This window comes from Pseudorca crassidens, chromosome 5 (assembly GCF_039906515.1).
Source record: "Pseudorca crassidens isolate mPseCra1 chromosome 5, mPseCra1.hap1, whole genome shotgun sequence".
In the NCBI taxonomy this organism is placed as follows: Eukaryota; Metazoa; Chordata; class Mammalia; order Artiodactyla; family Delphinidae; genus Pseudorca; species Pseudorca crassidens.
This window is the reverse complement of record NC_090300.1, coordinates 38605157-38627502: the sequence shown is the minus strand read 5'-3', so window position 1 is coordinate 38627502 and position 22346 is coordinate 38605157. Positions and strand designations below refer to the sequence as shown.

Sequence of the window (22346 nt, the reverse complement as noted above, 5' to 3'; positions counted from 1 at the left end):
AACAAGCACAGTCAAAGTTTTGATGCAAAATCAGATAAGCAGCCTCCAATCCAGAGGTTTGTTAGGGTCTCAGGGTGCCCTCACAGCAGCTCTCACAGTACAAGTTGCTAGAGGGGTTCAGTGACCCCAGGGCTATGAGTTAAAAATGATGACTTTTAATAATGATGGTTGCATTCTGAGCTAGAGGGAGTCAGGCTTTCTTTTGGGACATTCAAGTCACCACACCCTCCCATCTGGTTTGTGGTACTGAATTCCCCATCTTCCAGGAAACTTGCAGTAGAAGAGATGTTCAAGACCACAGTTATGAAAAAAGCAGCAGCAAGGAATGGTTGGCTGCCCTTTTCTACAAAAAAACACTCTAATAATCTGAAATTGCATAATTGAAATGCCTCAAGTCAATGAGGACTCTTTTGAGTGACATTAATTAGGGTGTTTTTGTGATCAGTGTTGACTAAGTAGTGAGCTATGTAGGAGTCCTCTTTAACTCCCTTGATGACAGAATGCCTTCTGGTCATTTTTAATGTAAAAGTCCCCTTGACTGAAGTTGGGGGACTGATAAAAAGTGAAGAAAAAAGAAAAAATTAAAGCTGGGGAGAGGAAAAAAGAGAGAGAGAGATCACTTAAACATGTTTGGAGATAAAACCACCTATCCTTGCTCATCCTTTGTATGGGTCACCACCGTTAACTGCTCATGTATATCCACCTGCTCACTTCTTAAAATATTGGGTGAGTGTTCCCAAAGTTGAACTAGGTTTTCCCCTTTTCCCAAGACATCTTTTACCAAATGGAAGAATAGGTGAATGAGTTAAGGAATGAAATTGAGGAAGGCAAAGGAAAGAACCAACAGCTTCTAGGACCTGATTTCTTAATCTACCTGATATACCATGTATACTTGGACTCTGGGCACAAGTCAACTGATAATGTGATAAATTAACTCAGACACTAAAATACTGCCATTTTACTGTTATAAAAGAAAAATATGAAAATTCCCTCTTTACTCCAACCATATGCAGCTTAATTTAAGTTGATTTTGGGTTATTTTGCAGTTTCACTTCCCTCTTGTCATTTATTTGATTTCATTAGAAACAGACTATTTACTTTCCATTTCTTTTATTCCTAATTTAGGCTACAAATGGGCTGTAACTGAGGGAAACTGCAGATGAGGGTAAATCACATTTGCTGTTAATTTGAAATTACAGACCCTTGATCTTTTTGAGGAGGTAATTTATCTATAGGTAATTTTTTTTTTTTTGGTACGCGGGCCTCTCACTGTTGTGGCCTCTCCCGCTGTGGGGCACAGGCTCCGGATGCGCAGGCTCAGCGGCCATGGCTCACGGGCCCAGCCGCTCCGCGGCATGTGGGATCTTCCCGGACCGGGGCACGAACCCGCGTCCCCTGCATCGGCAGGTGGACTCTCAACCACTGTGCCACCAGGGAAGCCCTAGGTCAAATTTTAATTTAAAAAATACAGTTTTATAAAATTGATGTTGATAAGAATAAAAAACATAGTCATAGGCATTCTATATTATTCTGAGAAAATGTTCTATAAAGTGTGAAAGAGTTGCACTATTTGTTTTTCCTTCATTAAAAAATTGCTAATATAAATTTTTAGTAGAATTATAACCAGAAGTAACTTCTGAATGAGCAAGGAAGGAGGTGATCATGGCTAGTAGAGCTTGTGTGTTAAATGATGTGTAAGCAGTTTAGAGCATGGACTTTAAAATCCAAGAGACCTTTAAAGGCTTTGTGGCTTTCTGGTGAAAAGATGCTGGGAAAGCTAAATAACTTCTCTAAAGTCTTGGGCTCCTTTTCTATAAAATAGGGATAATAATAGCATCTTACTTTACATGGTTGTGATGAAAATTAAATGAGATGATGCATTAAAGTCCTTAGCACAGTACACAAAGTAACTACTCAATAAACAATAGACATAAGATAGGATGATATATGATATGAGATTTCTCTGAAACTGGCACAAAATCAATGAGAATTTTGAATTAACTAGAATATCTTTTCCTTGGTCATTTGAGAGAGTATAGAAAACCCTAAAATAAATTAATAACTTTTTTGGGAAGGTGCTAAAAATAATGATTTACTACATTTTGTTTGTTCTATTTGAATGTTTCACTATTATTATTATTCATCAGGGGTACTTTTGCAAAACCTGGTTGCTTTAGAACCGGTTTGGTTGGTGACAGAGATTTAAATTCAGGAATAAAAATGATTTCATTTTAATATTTGTAAAAAAATCTCAAATTGTTTAACATATGGAAATATAGAAAAAAACAGTTTTCTAATAGTTACATACTTTTCCAGTAATCAATACTGACATGCAGTCACATAGGTTAAAGAAATCCACATTAGAGAAAATATATGTCTCTAAGGTTATATAGAAAAAAAAAGGGGGTAAGAAGGACATTAAACGTAATGATCTGGCGAATTTTCAAAGACTTCTTTAATTCAAGCTATCCATATGACTTTTGGAAGATTCTGTTATCAGACCATAAATGATACAACTAAGCCTACAGATGAGACTATATGTTGGAAATTCCTCAGTGTGGAAATGTTAATAACTCTCAGGAAAAGCTTAACTCTCATACTTCTAAATAACTATTACTATATATATTTTCTCTCTGGTGGAAATCAGTGTTAATCATATTGTAATTCTCCTAAAACCACCTGTGACCGCCCCTTAGGCATCTTTTCCTCCACCTGCTGATAGTAATAGTAATCACTACACAGTTTGTGTTCTGGTCATGGCAGAACATCTTAAATTTCCTAAGGAATACAGAGGAAGGACCAAAAGAAAATCTAACTTGTCTATTCTATTTGCTCAAAGTGTACCATTTCACCTATGAGTAAAAACAGTCATTGATTACTTTTAGAAAGTCCTGGGCTTTGGAACCAGGCCGATGTGGGTTCCAATTTAAATTCTAAGTAGCATTTACTTAATTGGGAGGTTTTGGGCAGGTCCTATAAGCTCTCTGAAACTTGAGGAGTTTCCTCATCTGTAGAAAACAGGTAACAGTATGTTGTAGCACAGGGCAGGGCTTATGGTAAACCCCTGATGCACAGGAATGCCCTCCATTTGTAACTCTCCTCTGACCTCTCATGCCTATCTTCAACTCCTCTATTTTCCACATAGTTATATAAACAAATACGTATCCACAGATTAAAAAAATAATCTCCCCAACTCAGAGTTGGATTTAGCTCATTAGAGATTAGAGGTCCTCAATTTTACACCCATGAAAAAAATCAAGAAAACTCAACAAAATTCTGATTTTCCCCATGATTATTATTTTGATTTTTTTTTTTTTTTATAAAACATTGACTAACAAATCCTTTCCAAGGTTTTTTTTTTTCTTTTTAAATTTGGCGGGGGTGGGGGTGGGGGCGTGCATCTTTCCTTTGCTGGTGCCCTAGATACTTGTTTAAACTGCCTACTGTACAATCCAGCACTGCCCCAAATGTTGCATTATTTGCTTTTAGAATTAAGGAGAAAGAGAATAAAAACCACATAAGGAAGAGTGGAAGTTACCACTTTTGGAACATCAGTGATACTTACTAAATGACCTATAAAAGTTAGTTTCCAACAAACGTAAGGTAGATAGCTAGTGGGAAGCAGCCACATGGCACAGGGATATTGCCTTGGTGCTTTGTGACTGCCTGGAGGGGTGGGATAGGGAGGGTGGGAGGGAGGGAGACGCAAGAGGGAAGAGATATGGGAACATATGTATATGTATAACTGATTCACTTTGTTATAAAGCAGAAACTAACACACCATTGTAAAGCAATTATACCCCAATAAAGCTGTTAAAAAAAAAAAGTTAGTTTCCTTTTGCTCTTCTTTCAGGGTTTTTAAATAGTATTAATTTACTCCTATTATGAAAGTTAAAGATTTGGCTCATTTAGACCATCTCCTTCTCCCTTACCCCATTTTTGAGAGTTTATGAGCTTTACTCTTCTATTATATACGTTTATAATATTAAATAATATTTAATAATATTTCTATCATTAGATAGAATATTTTGATTCTTCTCAAAACAACTGTAGTTGATATATATATTACCTTTATCTCATTGATAAGGAATTAAGATTCAAAGGTTAAGTAGCTACCAAGTGGTAGAATTCAGATTTGAACATTTGCAAGATAGAGCAAAGATAAAAGAAAAAATATATGCTCCCAAGTGAGTGAATACACTGTCAGAAGTGAATACAAATAGGAAAAAACTGGTACCTTACTTGCTGTAACTAAACTATTGTTACTTCCTAGCACAGTGTATTCTTTCTACTTTCAAAGGTTGTCTGACAGGCAGATCTATAATAGATTCAAAGTAACTATAACATTTTTTGAAATTGGGTGGCTGCAATGACTAGTATATGTGAGTTACTTTTGTATCAGTAAGCTTTTTTCCAAATTGTATTTATTAATTGCCTTTTATTTTGCTTTACATTGATTTACTATTTATCTTTTTGCCAAATCCACAGTATGGATTTGAGAACCAGTAACTTAATAAGCTAACTAGTTGAGCTTGAAATACTACTTCCAATATTAGTTTTATTTTCCTTCATGCTAAGTAGGTGGCTGCCACCTCATTTACAGTTGCTTACAAGAAAAATAAAGTTTTACATGAAATAGCAGTCATATCATCTCTATATGGTCAAAGCCAGCAAGAATTTGAGTAATTAAGTTTTATGTTCTTAGGTGAACATAATATGAATAAGTTATTATCCAATATTAACTAATAGACATCCTTTCCTTCTCGTTTCAATGAACTTTGACAAAATTCATGGGAAGTAAAAGCTTCTGTTGCACCTAGTTAACTTTAGAGGATGTTTTCTCACCTTGATTTAGGTATGAGTGAGCCATTGGCATTCTAAAAACTTCTTCGTGGTCAAATCTTGGCTCCTTATTTCTCAAATATTATGTTGTACAGACAAAAAAACTGTATGCATCTAGGTATTTTTTGCATTGTTAACATTCATGTATATGACTTCAGCAAGTTGACTCTCTCTGTGTTCTCTTGTAAGCAAAGAAATAATGACATCTTTTTCGCATGAACTATTTTACAATTTTTCATGATATATATATTCAAATATGGTTGTCAAGAATGAACACAAACTTCCCCCCTTTTCTGAGTAATAGAATAGTCTAAATGTCTCTTTACATTGTCTTGGTGAGTCCAAAGAAACTCAAGCACAAGGATAATACATATCAGTTGGAAACCCTGAGATTAGCTACATAGGGTGAGGAAACTAACAGTTATTGAGTGGTGAGTAAGCAAATGTTCCGCATATGTTACTTAACTCTCACTACTGTCTCTCAAGGAGGGTATCAATATCCCTAGTTTACAGATAAGGGAACTGGGGCTCAAAGAGGTGTAGACCTGAAATAAATGGACTGCTAGGTATTTCTCCAGCAAAGACGGGCTTATTTGGGATCAGTAGAGAATTGCAATTCTGGGTCTGCAACCATGGTGAGCCATGTGCAAGTTCTCCACACAGCAAGGGAAGGAGAATGCTTTTATACAGGGAAAAAAGAAGTTGGGAGGGTTATAGTAAACAATGTGTCTGTTAGGGAAACCACTGTCTGAAACCACCCACTCTGGCCAGGCCCGATAGCAACCACTTGCATGAGTTATCTTCAACAGGAGGTTCTGGCAAGGAACGTGGAACCAACAAGCTACCACCAACCAGAAGAATTCGGGAAAGGTCAAAAGGAGAGAGGAGACTCCAGTCCATATGTCCTATCAACCTCCCAGAATCCTTCTCGCTGAAATTCATCTTGGCTGAGTGATGCATGTGCCACCAGGAAGGACCCTGAGTCAGAATGATTGGCCAGAGACAACCCGGAAACTAATCCTATCACCATAAAACCCAAGACTGCGAGTCACATGGCAGAGCAGTCCTCCTGGGTTCCTTTACCATCCTGATCTCCACCCAGGTTCCCCTTCCCAATAGAGTCTCTTGCTTTGTCAGCACGTGTATCTCTTCAGACAATTCATTTCGGAGTGTTAGACAAGAGCCCATCTCGGGCCCTGGAAGGGGTCCCCCTTCCTGCAACATGTCCATGGCTTTTCATTGGCTGAGTCCTTGCCAGGAAAAAAAAGGACTCTTACTTCCTCTTGAGCTTGGCTATCATCACAGGGTGAGAGAGCTCCCCCTTCTGGTCTCCCAACTCTATTTAACTGAGATTTCTGTTTATTATCTTTTACAGAGGATAAGGGGCTTGCCTCAGTTCTTTTTACCACCTTTTATTTCCTTCAAGTGCTGATGGCTAAAAACGTCTGAATGTAATAATTTCACAATGGATTGGAAAACTTGTTCATTTCAAAACCCTCTATAGGAAAAAATATGTAAGGCTCTAGATTTTTCTCAAATCTGGTAATACTGGAAGTGTTTGGATTAACTAGTAAGAATACTGAACTAGAAAATCCTCATATTGAAATTGAGCAGGAACCTGAGGGGGCCTCCTGGGTACAAAAGCCTGTCCATGTCCTCCCTTTCTTGTTTGTAGAAAAAGGCTTTTGTCTCCTAGCTCTTCCCTGAGTTCCAAAGAACAGACCAAAGCAGTTACTAATTAGAGAAGTGAAGGAATGCAGAAACAAAGGAAAATCAGCCAAGCAAGAAAAGTAATGATAGCTTAAACTATAGTTCAGCAATAAAACAGAATCCTAGTTCCTCCCCAAGGAATATGCATAACAATCAGATGCATATCTTTGAGTTTTTCTGCAGAAACTAAGACCACCACACAGGTGGAGGATGGTGACTGCATGCTGACCACAAGCATGTAGACCCCAGACTGGTTGGAACCAGCAGGTCAATGATTAAGACTCCTGAAACGTCACACTGTTACCTCACCACTAACCAACCAGAAGAAAGTCATGCACCCTGCAGCTCTACAACAAATGTTTCCTTTAAAAGCATTTCCCTGAAAACCATTAGGAAGTTTGGGTCTTTTGAGCATTAGCTGCCCATGCTCCTTGCTTAGCACCCCGCAATAAAGGCTGTACTTTCCTTCACCACAACCCGGAGTCAGTAGATTGGCTTTATTGCACAGCAGTGAGTGAACCCAAGTTAAGTTCGGTAACCATTTTTTGCAAAAATAGCAGTTAAGGTTAATTTTATTAAGAGAGATGGACACAGAAAGGCCTTTTCCTTAATCAGTTAATATTTCAATAACAGTTTCAAATTGTTAAACCACAGAAAAGGTATTTCATTTTCCCTCTTTATCCAACTCTGATAATATAGTCAGAACTAAATAATTTCCTGTAATTCATTGGAAGTATTGGGGAGGAAGAAATTTTCCCCTACCCTTCTAGATTCTTCTGGATGGTCTAAGCATTAAATGGACATGAGACAAATTAACAGGAGAAGATCAGAGTTTAATAACATGTTTACATGGGAGAGACCTAGGAAAACTGAGTAACCTGTCAAAATGGCTGAAGCCCTTACCTTAAATACCATCCTCAGCTAAAGATAAAAGTAAGTCGAGAATGAGGAGAGTCAGTTAAGAGAGGTTGCAGGAAAAGCACAGTAAACAAGGATGATTTTGTTACAGATTTAAGTCATCGCCTATTCCATTGATAAGAGTTTCTAGAGATTTGGTCATCCTCCTCTTCCAGAGTCAGAGAGGGAGATGCCCTTACAAATGGAGATTTCCCTTACAAATGTAATGTTTCTTACAAAAGTGCAAGTCCTACTTGGTTTTTAGAGCACTTCTAATGTGTGCTGTTTCTCAGAAAATAACCAGCTTAAAACAATTAATATGCCAAGGGACATATTTTAGGGTGGCAAATTCTGCTCTGGAAACTATATACATATATACAGATACATATGTATATATGTCAAGGAATTCTCATGTCAATTTGCCAAATGTTGTCAATAATTTCAAGTCTATATATTAGTAAGGTATAGAGAAACACAAAAACTAAATATATGTGGTGAGATAAACCTTGAGACAGACTACAGGAGACAAATAACAACCACATAAGAAATTAAAATGAAGTCCACTAGAGATCATACTAAGTGAAGTAAGTCAGAAAGAGAAAGACAAATACCATATGATATAACTTATATGTGGAATCTAAAATATGACACAAATGAACTTATCTACGAAACAGAAACAAATTCACAGATATAGAGAACAAAGTTGTGGTTGTCAAGGGCGGGGGTGAGGAAGGGATGGATTGGGAGTTTCGGATTAGCAGATGCAAACTATTATATGTAGAATGGATAAACAACAAGGTCCTAGTGTATAGCACAGGGAACTATTTCAATATCCTGTAATAAACCATAATGGAAAAGAATATGAAAAAGAATACACACACACACACACACACACACACAACTGAATCACTTTGAGTACAGCAGAAATTAACACAGCATTGTAAATCAACTATACTTCAATAAAATAAAATTTTCTAAAACAATAACAAAAAAATGAAGTCCAATAGAAAATGATTCTGTGGGAACTTCAAGCTTGCCAGCTCAACTGGAAAGTATTTTCTAACAGTATGTGTCTGCACAAGACCTTCTAAGCAGCATCATCCAAGAGAAGTTTAACAGGAACCACATATACAATCTTACATTTTCTAGTAGCTACATTTTAAAAAAAGAAACAAGTGGGGGCTTCCCTGGTGGCGCAGTGGTTGAGAGTCCGCCTGCCGATGCAGGGGACACGGGTTCGTGCCCCGGTCCAGGAAGATCCCACATGCCGCGGAGCGGCCGGAGCCTGTGCTCCACAACGGGAGAGGCCACAACAGTGAGAGGCCCGCGTACCGCAAAATAAATAAATAAATAAATAATAAATAAAATAAAAAAAATAAAAAGGCGGGCAAAGACTAGGGAAAGAAGAGACAAGTCCTCCTACGCTTCCTGACAATCATGCTTAGTGCTAGTGTTTTTTGGGTTTTTTTTTAACATCTTTATTGGAGTGTGTTTTACAATGGTGTGTTAATTTCTGCTGTATAACCAAGTGAATCAGCTATACATATACATAGTGCTAGTGTTTTGAGAAGGATACTAACATGTGCAAATCAATTAACAGCAACCAGGGGAATTGTGAAAAGGCTTGAAACCACATCCTGTAAGCAACAGTGGAAAGCACTAGGAATATGGCTTCTGAAGACAGAGGGTGTGGCCAGGGTGGTTAAGCAGAGAGATAATAAGCAGAGGAGAGTGGGGTAGATACGAGGATTTGCTGTATTGGCAAATACTTAAAAGGGGTGTCACAGAAGAGGAATAGGCAAAAATAAATAAATAAAACTACTCGTGAAATAGAGGGCAAGCTGGCTGAATACAAAGAAAGTGGTTTCTAAAACTGCAATGAAAAAAATGCCTTGGAAGCCAGGGAATATCCCACTTTAGTGGAATTTAGGAGGGGTGGGTCAAGGCGGGGGAGGAGGGGAAATTCATGACGCCTAAGGCTCTTCCTAACTCCAAGTATGGATTTTATTTTTCCCAAATATTGAACAGAGAGGTAGTGTGGAGGTTTAATAGTTCACTGGCCTTGATGTTACAAGTCCTGTAGCTAAATCTCGGCTCAACCTTTAGGAGTTAGGTTACCCTGGGTAAGTTTCTTAGACTCTCTCGGTTTGTTTCCTCTATAAAATAAAAATAATACGTCCCATATCTACTTCTGGGATTACTGGAAGGCTTTGTAAACTATAAAATGCTACATAAACACAAATTTCTGTTTCCCTGGGATAAACCAAAGAAGGCCCCTTAACTCAGCCCTCCTATTTCTTTTTCCTTCTCCTCCCTTTATACTGTATTTCAGGTCCTGTTGTAACCAAGCAGGACCCTATGGGGCCTTCCTGGGACAGATTACCTGCCCCTTCAAGTCCTCCGCCTGCCTCTTGTTTGTGAAAAAAAAACTTTAGCCTCCTAGGCCTTCCCACAGTTTCAAAGAATAAATTTAATCAAAGAAGTGAGAAGCTGCAGAAACAAAGGAAAACAGTCAACCAAGACAAAATAATAATAGTTTAGCCATTAAACAAAGTCAAGGACCTTTAGTTCGTTCTCAAGGGCTATAGATAATATTCTGAGACATATCCTTTAAGCTGTTTTGCAGATACTGAAACCCCCACCAGGTGGAAGAGGTTAACTGTACACTGCCTACAAGCATGCAGACCCCAGATGGATTGGAACCAGAAGGCTGATGATGTTGACTCCTGATTACCTCACCACCAAACAATCAGAAGAATGTCCCTGAGCTGATCACACACTCCACAATCCTCTCCCTCACCCTGCCTTTAAAAACCTTTCCCTGAAAGCCACAGGGGAGTTCAGGTCTTTTGAGCATTAGGGGCCTGCACTCCTTATTTGACACCTACAATAAACACTGCACTTTCCTTCCCCACAACCTGGTGTCAGTACATTGGCTTTACTATGCACCGGAGCCAGCGGGTCCAAGTTTGTTTCCGAAATAGTATTCCCACACCCAGCTATTCCTGGTGCCACCCCTTAGATGTACCTTATCTTACTGATGGAATACAGGAAAGTCTACTGTAAGGATAAATGCAGTCTTTTTCTACCTCAAGGTAGGGCAAAGGGTCAAAACAGTCAGGAAACAAAATCTGTAACAGCCATTGTCTACATTCTTCATCCTGCAATTGCCATCTCTAAAAACGAGCCAACCAGTGCAAGGACTGCCAAAGAAAATATTATACTATTTCAGGATTGCTCTACTGAGGATTAAACCTCCTACCAGAGACCTTTAACCCTCATTAAAAAAATGAATTCATGCCAGCCACCTACACCACCCATGTTTTGAAGTTTGCAGCAGAATTTTAAAGTTTGCACTGTTAAAACCAAAAAGAACTGGATTAACTTCAAATTATTTTTGAACTGTGGTCTTTAGATTTCAGGTCTGAGAGTGGAGACTGAACTTAATTAAACCCTTACCCACAGGTAACACATACTATCACCTCTTTTCTGTAACCTGATTCCCCTCCCCCAGCTTCCATATACGTTCAGGGAGATAGCATCGAAGGTACAGGTCCTAGAGTGAGATTGCTTGGGTCCACTACTGTGGAGAGGGGCCTCAATTTATCTGCAACACAAAGATAATTCCTACTTCACAGAGTTGAGGAGTAACTAAGTAAACCCCTTGACACGTGATCAGCAATAAAAGGGAGCTATCAGTACTATTCTGGCACTCCCACCAGCAAAAGGCTGTCGGTATTTCCGAAGCTTTGGTCTCCGTGACTTCCCAAACCAACCGATATTTAAACCCTTTTCAGCTGTCTTCTGGGAGTGTCAACAGCAAGTGAAACTGCCGGCTCGCGATCCACCAAACCGGGTATAGACTGCCTCGAGGATACTCCATGGCACTTTAAGTCAAGACTAGGTAAATGCTTTAAAACAAGACCTCAGGGGATTAGGAGTGCAAAACCCGTGCCGCGTCACGACCACTGGCGGCACTCAGCCACATGCTGAAAGACGGGTTCCCTTCCTGCGCTGCATGGACTCCAAATCCCACTGCCGGCCTCGACATTCTGCGCATGTCTAACTGCATTGAGTGAGGAGGGCGGGCGAACCAGCTAGCAGAGTAGCGGGCGGAACGCGGAATTTCATTGAAAGTGGGCGAATAAGACGCGGAGGGCTGGATGCGAGAGGGCGGAGCAGAAAGCGGAAGAATTGAAATCAGCTGACCGGGTCTTGTGACAGCCTGGGCGGGGGCGACGCAGGCGTATTGGAACGCGGTCGCTCAAAGCCTGTGCGAAGATGGCGGCCTCCAGAGTGAGCTTCTGAGAGGCAGAGGGAGGAGGCGGAGGGGGCGAAGGGGGCGGAGGGGGCGGGGAGGCAGCGCCGCCGCGGCATCAGGACCCCGCGGGAGCAGAGCTAAAGGGCCCTCGCGGGGGAAAAGGGAAGTGGCGAGGGGAAGGAGGCCGGAGAGCGCCTCATCCCACTCTGGACGTTGAGCCGGCGGCGGGAGGAGCTCGGGCTGGAGCCTCTCCAGCCTCCCGCGAAGGTAAATCACTACGGGCACCGGACTCTGGAGCTCTGCTTTACCCCCTCGCCACGCCGCGGGGACTTGGGGGACCAACAGCAGGGAGAAGGAGGGGTGGTGTCTGGGCCGCAACTTCCTTCAGTTAAGGAAAGCAGATTACCCTCCCCCCAGACTGCTCGTCTGGTTCCTGCCCTCCGACCCCGCCCGCCCCCCGCGGTTTTGAGTGACAGTCGCCCAGGGCCTTGCCTTGTTCAGCCCCTCCCCTCTTTTTGCCTCGTTTTCTGGTTTTCTACCCATCACGGTCCCCCACTCCACTCTGCACATCCTTACCCCACACAGCCCTTATTCCTTTCTGGGCTCCGCCCTCGGGATTCCCTTCCAGCTTCCTAGTCTGAGCACTCTTCCCGCTGGAGGCCGGGAACTCTTGTTTCCTTGGGTGGGCGACCCTCCTTCCTCCCACGCCCTGCATAGACTTTATTTGCTTAGCTTTGTTTCGTTTTGTTAGGAATTGGGGAGCACCCGCGTGGTTTCTTCTCTAGTTCCTCCCTAATCCAAAATGAAGTTTTCGTCCACAGCTTTTCCTTTTTGCAAGGTAGCTTATTCACAGGGGCCTTTCCTTCGCTGCTGTGATTTTGCCTCTGAATGCGGCCTTTGGAGTGGATGAAATAGGACTTAGACGCTTAGTGAAGAGGCTGTTAAACGCGGATTTGACTTAGGGCACATAAGAAGAGTGTATTCCCTTAAATTGTCTCCTTACTGTAGGATGTTAAGTTAACCACTCTTGTCTTGAGATTGTTACCTGTATCATTTGCTTAGGGGAGAAAATTAGAAATCTTCCCCAGATGTGGCGATGGTTTCCTGAAGTAATGATTTCTCAATTCCCCTCTCTGCTTTTCCCTTTGACCCGACCTTGATTTCTCTCAGGGCCTCTACCTGATGCTGTTGCCTCACTGTGAAGGACTTTATACTGTAGGGTTATTTTGAGCGTCTTGGAATATAGTGTCTTGGGTAAAAAGTTAAATTTCAGAATATTTCTTCAGGACCTGTCCCGAGGATTGTCTTACTGTGTTTTCTTTCTTGCTTGATGGATCTGGTAGATTTCTAGGTTTGAAAGTACAGTCAGCAGAGTTTAAGGAAATTACTCACGGTGGTCAGGTTTTGTAGTTATGTTACCAGTACTCTGTGAGTTTACGGGAATATGAAACAGAACTTGCCTTTAAAAAAAAAAAAAAGAAATTTAGAAAATTACTTGTCAGTAATTGGGTATCCCCAAAAGACTTGATTTCACTAGTCTTTAGAAAGTGCTTTATTGTTTGACTTAATTTAGGATATAACGTAAGATCTTGTTAACATTTTAAATGTAATGTGAAACAGTTTAAGCAGCTATGTCTCAAACTTGGCTTTTGCGATTAATATCACAATGGAACATAAGTCCATCCTTGTTTAGAAATATTACATTATACTCCTTGTTTGAAAACAGGAAGTAGAACATATTAAGGGAGGAAAAGAGGAGTCAGAAGGTTAAGAGATAGAAATGTAAAGCTGTAGTGCAGTTCATGGAAAATATCACAATTTGTGTTCCACTGGGAGGTAATGGATATTCCTGTTTTTCTAAAGTGGCAGTAGTAAATAGTCTAAAATATATGAATGGTATGAGAGGGAAAGTTATGGAATTATGGAAAGCATAAATTCTTATTTGTAAGAATTAACTTTATCCACAAAATGGAAGCTGGTTGCTTAGGTGGACCGAAACAATACTGGCTATATTACTGAATTTGTAAAAAGGTTGGTAGTGGAGTCAGGTTCTCAGTAGCTGTTAAATTCTGGTTGAAATAAAATGTTTTAACTAATTTGGCTCCATTCCTCAACCAGTTCTATTTACACAGGTGAATTTGAGGTTTCCTTCACACATACCTTTCCCCTTTTTCTCTGACTGAAATACTTAAAATTGGTAAAATAGAAGTAAGGCTAAGCAGATAAACTAGCAAAAATTTTGTTGCTACTAATACTGTAGTTTTAGGCCTAAATGTTAACTGTAATACTTATTAGTGGTTAAAGGGGAGTTGTTTTGAAAGAGATCCTTTAAGTCAGTGTATCTCAACTTTATCAAACCCAATAAATGCCAACTTTTTATTTCAAATAATTAGTAACAGCCCCTTTACTATCCTGAAATAATAGTTTATAAATAATATAACCACCTTCTGGCTTTGGCCCTGGGACAAAAAGAAGCTTTGCTTCCACTGTTAGAACAAAAAAGAACTGGACTAACTTTAAATTCATGACTTTTTTTTTTTTTTTTTTTGAAACCTATTAAAAAGCTGAGGCCACAGAGCAAACCACTGGCCCAAAGTTTAAGGAGAGAAAGAGTATGTATGAACTGACATTCACCTTCAGTAGACACAGCTGGACACTGTTAAGAAGCGTTCAGCTAGAATAGCTGACAAGAAAAGGAAGCCTGGGTGCACCTTCTTCCAATCTCTTTACCTACAAACCTCACTGGGTACTCCTAGAAAAGACTGGGTTGAGCTCTGGGGAGTGTCTGCTGTGGTGCTGACTTAAAGGAGGAGAAGAGCAGCAGAACTTTCTGGAGGGGCAAGAAAACTGTGCTCTGAGTCTTCCCCTCTGTCTGTTCTATGGAACAAAAGCCTTAATCTGTGGAGGGAAGGGCATCTCTGCTAGCAGGCCCTGCTGGTGAGCATTCATTGAGCTGGGGGAAGACAGAAGTAGGGGGAAAGAATCTTCTCTTGGGGGAGGGGCACTGAGCCCCAAACTGCAGCCTGGGAAAACAGGAAGATCACACCCCTGTGATCCAGAGACACAGTGTATGTCTAAGAGTAAACCTTAATCAGAACAAGAGAGACTGTACCCCCAACTCACTGCCATCAAGCTAAGAAGCTGTGAATAATAAGCAACTGCAAAATACTACAAGGTGAAGAACAAGATTATGCAAAGAGGCTCAGGGCAAAGAATCAAATAGACATTGCTTTAGTAAACCACCCCCCACCATAGGCACAAGCTATTCTTTAGATATTCGAAGGCTGTGGTACACTGAGGATAACCGTAGCAACAGCAAAATCATAAACCCAGCCCAACTCCTAACACCCAGCACTAAAGACCTAGCAAAGAAAAGGTGTGCCCATTTCCTGTCACAAAAATTATTTACCTCTATCTCTACTGTCTTATACATGTCCAGCTTTCAACAAAAAATTACAAGTCATACAAAAGGCAAAAAAAAATTCCCAAGAGAAAGAGCAATAATCAGAAATACTCTTTGATTAATGCAGATGCTACTATCTGGTAAGGAATTTAAAATGACTATAATTAATATGTTAAAGGTATGAACAAAAAGTGGACAATGTACAAGATCAGGTGGGTAATTTCAGCTGAGAGACAGAAACTATAAGAAAGAATCAAAAGGAAATGTTAGAAGTTTCATTACATAGTAAAGAGCTGCAGAATGCCTTTGGGCTCATCAGTAGATTTGACACAACCAAGGAAAGAATCAGTGAACTTGTAGATGTCAGAAATTATCCAACTGAAACACAAAAAAGAGTTCAAAAAAAGAACAAGATCTTGGGGATAATATCAAACATTTATTATAAATACATGCATAGTTGGAATCCCAGAAGAGAACAGAGCAGAAGAAATATTGAAATATTTGAGGAAATAATAGAAAATTTCCCCAAATTAATGTCAGACATTAAACCACAGGTGCAAGAAGCTTAGAGAACACCAAGCAGGATAAATACCTGCCCCTTTAAAAACCAACACAAAACACACCTAGACATAGCAAATTCAAGCTGATGTAAGCAAAGGACAAAGAGAAACTCTTGAAGGTAGCCAAAGAGAAGCATTACAGAGGAACAAAGGTAAGAGTTACAGCAGAGAAACCATGCAAGCAAGAAGACAGCTGAGTGACAACTTTAAAGTACTGAAAGAAAAAATAAGAAATATAAAAAATGAAGACAAAATATAGATACTCTGAAAAGCCATGAGAATTCAAAGTATAATCTCTCAGTTTGTATGATATATGTATTCCTGGAAAATTATGTGCATATTAAACTGCAAAACATACTTTGTGATTTGTATTTTAACATAAAACTAAATTCTGGGGTTAACTATAAATAGGCTTTTATCTATGTGAATGACCACTTGGATATTTGAAAGTCACTTGAGGACAATTCTTCAATCTATGGGACTGTCTTACACATTAAGGGGTATCTAGCCCCATCCAGTAAGTCCTAGTAGTGTTTCTAATCATAGTGTCTCAAGGATCAGCATTCCCCCCCCCCCACCTCCACCCCTGCAACCATTACTTTAATTCAGAATTTTAATCAGTGTTTTCAGCATGTTTTTCTGCTTCAGCAGTGTTCACACATGCTTAGCACATGCCAGTCAGTAACGTCTCTTGTCATATGGTGTGATTCTTAGTTCTGGGAACTCCTTTGAGAATCACTGATTTAGGGGATATCTTTGTAGCAAGTAACTTAAGCCAACATGGTTGTGATCATTTTTGCAAACTTAAGACACAGTTGCCTGTGCAAAGTTACATTTAAGTATGGTTCAGTCAATAAAGCTGAGCATAATTTGCTAGTAGTTCTTTTCAGATGCTCTTAAGTTTATTCAGCAGCCTACATATTTGAGTTTTACTTGTACTTTTATGGACTACTTAAGAGGAAGAGTGATCTCTAAAATAAAGTCTGAAATCAGTGGGGTTTTTATAGTTTTAGAACTTAAGTTGCCCTTAGAAGTAGGCCACACTGCTTATGGTGTGTTCACATATTTAGCACATGCCCATTGGTAATATCTTTTTTGCAGTTGATCAATAAGAATTTGACCTTTTGATGAACAAATTGAAAACAAAATCCCTAAAGCAATCTAAATTATTTTAATGTTCTGATTTTGCCAAGTATAGTTGTGAAACATAATGGAAGGATTGATAAGGTTATGATTAGACTTTCTCTAATGTGTAATAAATTCTGTACTAATTATATTAAAATTTAAATTCTCTTACTAGTGCTGTGGGGTTTCTCTCTCTCTCAGACTTGTACAGAATGTATTTTGGATGTTTATCAAATCTTAGAGTAGATAAGCCATTTCTCTCTATAAGCCATTTCTCTCCCCAAACTAATAGGACTGGGTTTAATTTTAAAAGTAGAATTTTCCTTTTTTTTTTTTTTAAGATAACTGGTAGATTTGGAAGTGTTCTGTAAACTGTGAAGCACTATGGCAGAGTTAGGAATAATAGCGATTTTTCGGAAAGAGCCAAACTAGAAGCCTACTGTTGTTGCTATTTTGTATTGGGTGAAAGAAAGGGAAATAGCAGCCACTTAAACTCTTTGTCTTTTACTAGTATAAAGAGCACAGGGTTTGGGTATTAAGATGCTTACTGTAAAACTTTCTTCAAGTTATATTTGTTATATGCTTAGGAAATTTAGTCCCCCATTATGCGTTTACTATATTGTTAAGAAAAACAAGTTAAAATGTGGAATTTTTTACCATTAGGGTCTATTTAGCATATTAGAGCAAGATTATTAAGTGCCTGTTTGTGAGCTGAAGAACAGTTTATTGAACTAGTACATTTTGTTCTTGCATAAGCCAAGTTAGCTTCAAAGATAAAATGAAATAGAAATTGTGTCTAGAAAGTTTTAAGAATGTGTGCAAACTAAAAATGTGTAAGTGATCAGTACCACTGATTTCACAGAATTGCTTAAGTGAACACATTTCTTAGTTGTTTTTTTGTTTTTCTCCAGGTGAATATTTTAAGGCATTTTTAAGTTTTGGAAAGGGAAGAGTAATAACCATGCATCTTTCCTGGCAAAAACATTAATTTCTTTTTTACAACAGATAGACGTCTATTTTGTGAGAAATAAGAATTATTCCCTCAGATTGAATCTAAAATATGAAGAGATAGGTATCTTTTTCAATATCTGATTTACATTGAAGAGAAAAAGCCAGCAAAATTAACTGCTGTGGTATATATGCTTGCTTCTCCCCCCCTTGAGATCATACTAAGTGTTTCTTCAGATTTAGGGGTTGCTTTTGAATTTCTCTTGCCCTTTTATTTCATGAATATATATTCAGTTTCTAATTGGAGAGGAATGGATTTTTTTAAAGAGAATGAGGGGATCTTAGATTATTTTTCCCTATGGTGGCAGAAGTATTTGAAAGTTTATTTTAATGTGGCAGACAATTCAGAGGTTTCAATATTGTAACTTCTGGGCAATTATTTGGAGATGTGATTGTCAGCTGAAATTTGGTGTTACCACTGGCTTTCTTACCACATTTATTTCTGGAGTTATTGGGTTCTTCAGCAAGTTAAGAAAGCTAAGATAGGGTGTACTAAAACCTTACTTTGTGATCTATTTTATAGTTATTTAAAGATCCCTGTATGGTAGGTGTCATACACATTACATATTACTGATTTGTTGTTTATTTAGAAGGAAATGCTTTTGCCTATACTTGAGTTATATATTAAAACATGAAAATTTAAAAAGATGGTTAAGGTTCATATCAGTTTTCTTTCATACACAGCACATTCTAAGACAGTCTAGTTGTAGCTTTTTAATGTGGGTAAAAATTAATGTTCTGTTAACCATTTATATTTTTTACCTTTTATTTGAAACTGAACTAACCTAGTGATATAATTCACTTAGGTTTTGAATCTAGTTACAAATAAAACTAGGTGTTTAAGGGCTTCCCTGATGGCGCAGTGGTTGAGAGTCCGCCTGCTGATGCAGGGGACACGGGTTCGCACCGCGGTCGGGGAAGATCCCACATGCCGCGGAGCGGCTGGGCCCGTGAGCCATGGCCGCTGAGCCTGCGCGTCCGGAGCCTGTGCTCCGCAGCGGGAGAGGCCACAACAGTGAGAGGCCGGCATACCGCAACAACAACAAAAAAGTAATCAGTCCTAAAAAAAAAAAAAAAAAAAACTAGGTCTTTAAGAAGCCAGTAATAAGGGATTCTCTCTTCCGTCATTACTAAGGATTAGCCTTTGACTTAGCAATCGTTCTCCTTCCTCCTGCATTTTCAGTAGGATATAGATGTATGAGGAAGTATTAAGTTCATAAATTAGTTTCTATCATGTGAATGTCTACCATATTTTCAGGTGTAGTTTTACAATGTAGCAGAAAAGCAGTGTTTCTTTTGTAGGAGAGTTTGGTCAGAAAATAAAGGCAAATGTAGTTTTCCCCCAATTTAAAAGTTTTCACCTATAGCCAAGTTGAAAGAAATTTACATTAGGCTCCCCTATATTCACCTCCAAGATTCACACATTAATATCTTGCTATACTTGATTTATCACGTATCTATCCATCTTTCTATTCACCTTATTTTTTGATGCATTTCAAGACAACCTCATGTTTTTAATTCATTATTTGAGAGCAGAGTTAATGATGAAAGAGTTCATTCTTTCATTTTATAGAGTCAAGCTGGAAAGTTAATATCTGCTCTCTGGAAGTTGTCATATTTGTGTAAAAATCATTTCCAGTTGGTCATGCAAAATGTATGCTTTGAAGGCAAGTAGCCTTGATTAAAGCCAATTCCTTCATTCATTCACTAGTGTATTATTTTTCTGAGCATACTCATTCAGCCCTGGCTAAGTGCTCTGTTTGAGTTTTTACTTAACACAAGCCATGCACGTAGACTTAATTTTGCTATGTGTGCAAATTCTTTTGCTTATAGCCTGGCCGTAATCTGCTTGGGTGCTTGTGGTGTTGAGTCCCTTCATTCTGCTTTTTGTTCTTAGTGTCATTTTGATGTAGTCTTCTCTGGACTCTCAAATCCTGCAATTTTTCGTCAAAATCATACCATCCAAAAGATTGTTCTCATTTTATCCATAAATGATCTTAAATGGATTGTCAGTTTTGCTGCCAGTAATAAATTAAAGAATGTGAGAATGTTAAGTGTTGTTTGAAAGCATGAAGCAAGGGAGCTCATTGAAAAAGGTGAATCTAGCCAAAATGCCAGTTAACTTGAATTTGACTTTTTAACCCTTAGTACAGTTCTCTCAAAAGAACAAACTGAGAAGTTGCAGAAAAGCTCTGTTGGTGGTATAATATTAGGATACAGAATAAGAGTAAGTAAAGCCAACTTTAGAGTTTAAGTGAAGCAGAATTACAGGGACTTCCCTGGTGGTGCAGTGGTTAAGAATTTGCCTGCCAAGCCCGTGTGCCGCAACTACTGAGCCTGCGCTCTAGAGGCTGCGAGTCACAACTACTGAAGCCTGCATGCCCTAGAGCCCGCGTACTACAACAAGAGAAGCCACCGCAGTGAGGAGCCTGCACACCACAATGAAGAGTAGCCCCCGCTCGCCGCAACTAGAGAAAAGCCCCTGCGCAGCAATGAAGACCTAACGCAGCCAAAAATAAATAAAACTAAAAAAAAATTAGAGATACTTTCAATGTGATTTAGTTACAAAGGGCATGTAAACTTGAGTTTTTCTCATCAAAAAGGTCTTTGAGAATTTGAAGTGGGACAGTCCTGCAGGGAAGGAGATGAAATTTAAGCGGTAATTAGTTTGAACAGATAAATTCTTGCTAATTTGAATACCACCTTAGCAACTGGCAGGATGGCAAATGCTGATGATACAGCTGCTACCAAGATCTCATCCAACAATTTTTACACTTTTTTAGCTGGACAATTTGTTGTTTTTTATCGAATATGCCTATAAATGACTTATGCTATTTTGCTTGATGCTAGAAATTCTGCAGATTTTTCATCGCTATTAATGCGAATTATGGTTGCTTATGAGTTTTTGCCTGTAAGCAACAGTTCTAGAACCACTTTTAGAGCTTATTTAAGAACTATACAGAGGAGATAATTGAATGGGGATTAAATTATTTTTCTGGAGTTTTATGGAAACTTTTTTTCCAACAGTTTCATAAGCTGTAACTTATAGGCATCAAACATAAATTTTAAAACATTAGGTTGGTTTCAGGTAAAGAAGCATTTCTAAGAGCTGAAATTCTAAATGCCTAAGTGGGAGATATTTTAAATGTAGTAAATAAGATTGACTTGCAAAATAGTATATTTTGTAGGAATAAAGTTGAAATAAAGAGAAGCTTATAGTTAAGATGATTTTTTTTTTTTTTTGCGGTACGCGGGCCTCTCACTGTTGTGGCCTCTCCCGTTGCGGAGCACAGGCTCCAGACGCGCAGGCTCAGCGGCCATGGCTCACGGGCCTAGCCGCTCCACAGCATGTGGGATCTTCCTGGACCGGGACACGAACCCGTGTCCCCTGCATCGGCAGGTGGACTGTCAACCACTGCGCCACCAGGGAAGCCCCTAAGATGATTTTTTTTAAATGTCATCTATCATGGTTATCTTGGCTTTTATATTTTTTCTTTTTAAAAACACTTTAGGAAAGAAATTGTAAAGAATAAAATAATAATAATGATAATACCCTGATGTACTCCATCCAGTTTAAGAAATATGATATATTGGTATAGTTATTTTTGAATGAGCACATTAAAAACTATGAATACTGATTAAATCAATAGAACACTATTTTTGAAAGTAGAAGTTCTATGTGACACATATTGATGATATACATTGAATAGTACAAGGGCTGAAGTTAATAGATAAAAGATTTAGGATCAAGTAATTTAATAAGAACTTTCCCTCCATAATGCCTTAAAAAGTACAGGGGCCTGTAGGTAATCTTGAAAATGAAATAATAATGCTCCAAAGAACTATTGCATATCTGGGTTAGTATATTTAAAGTACAGTAGTAATTATTATGATTGCTAACAAAAATATATTTTTGAGTGCTTATTCTGATCCAGACATCACACTAACCCGTTTATTCAAGTTATCTCACTTGGTCCTCACCATGGCCTTTTGAGACAGGTACTGTCATCCCTATTTTATAGATAAACTGTGATTCTGAGAAGATAGGAAACTTTTGTTCAAGGTCATGCAGCCAGTAAATGGCAGTTATCACTAGTTTGTCTTTGACCATAAGTAATATTTTTAAAACTCACCACTTTTATCTTGGTGATAGCTTATTAAAACTACTTCAGCTTGTGTCTTATTAACACTAGCTTCTTGTGCTCATCATTAGTTAATGTTTAGTGTGTGCGATAGCAACTCTAGTTATCTGTGCTACAGGGAGGTATTCCAAGTGGGTCTTCCCAGATTGAATTATCACTTGACCACGGCACTTGGGGGACCTCTAGACTTGCTTTTACTCATTTTCCAATGGTTCTTTTGAAGTTGTTCCAACTGTCACTTTAAATGATACATAGTCAAGCTCAGAATATTTTTGTCTTATTTTTTCTGCATTTTTCTGGTATCTGTGCATTACCATTATCCACTAGTGAATTATCTGTGTGTCTAGAAATATCCTCGTGGTCTGAAAGAGTTAATGCAGTTTCCACACCAATTACCT

The 22346-nt window shown here is 38.8% G+C and overlaps 1 protein-coding gene across 5 annotated transcripts in view; it reads left to right on the top strand.

Annotated features, from left to right (window-relative positions):
• Positions 1 to 11657: 11657 nt before the first annotated feature.
• DNAJC13 (DnaJ heat shock protein family (Hsp40) member C13) overlaps positions 11658 to 22346 on the top strand; it is a 121479-nt gene continuing 110790 nt past the window's right edge. For 3 of the 5 annotated variants that reach the window (XM_067737806.1, XM_067737805.1, XM_067737804.1), the window contains exon 1: positions 11785 to 11977. The gene's annotated coding sequence lies outside the window, so the exon portion shown is untranslated. Of the gene's footprint in view, positions 11746 to 11783; positions 11978 to 22346 lie in introns of those variants that run through there. The other 2 variants (XM_067737807.1, XR_010943518.1) reach the window with 2 other exon arrangements.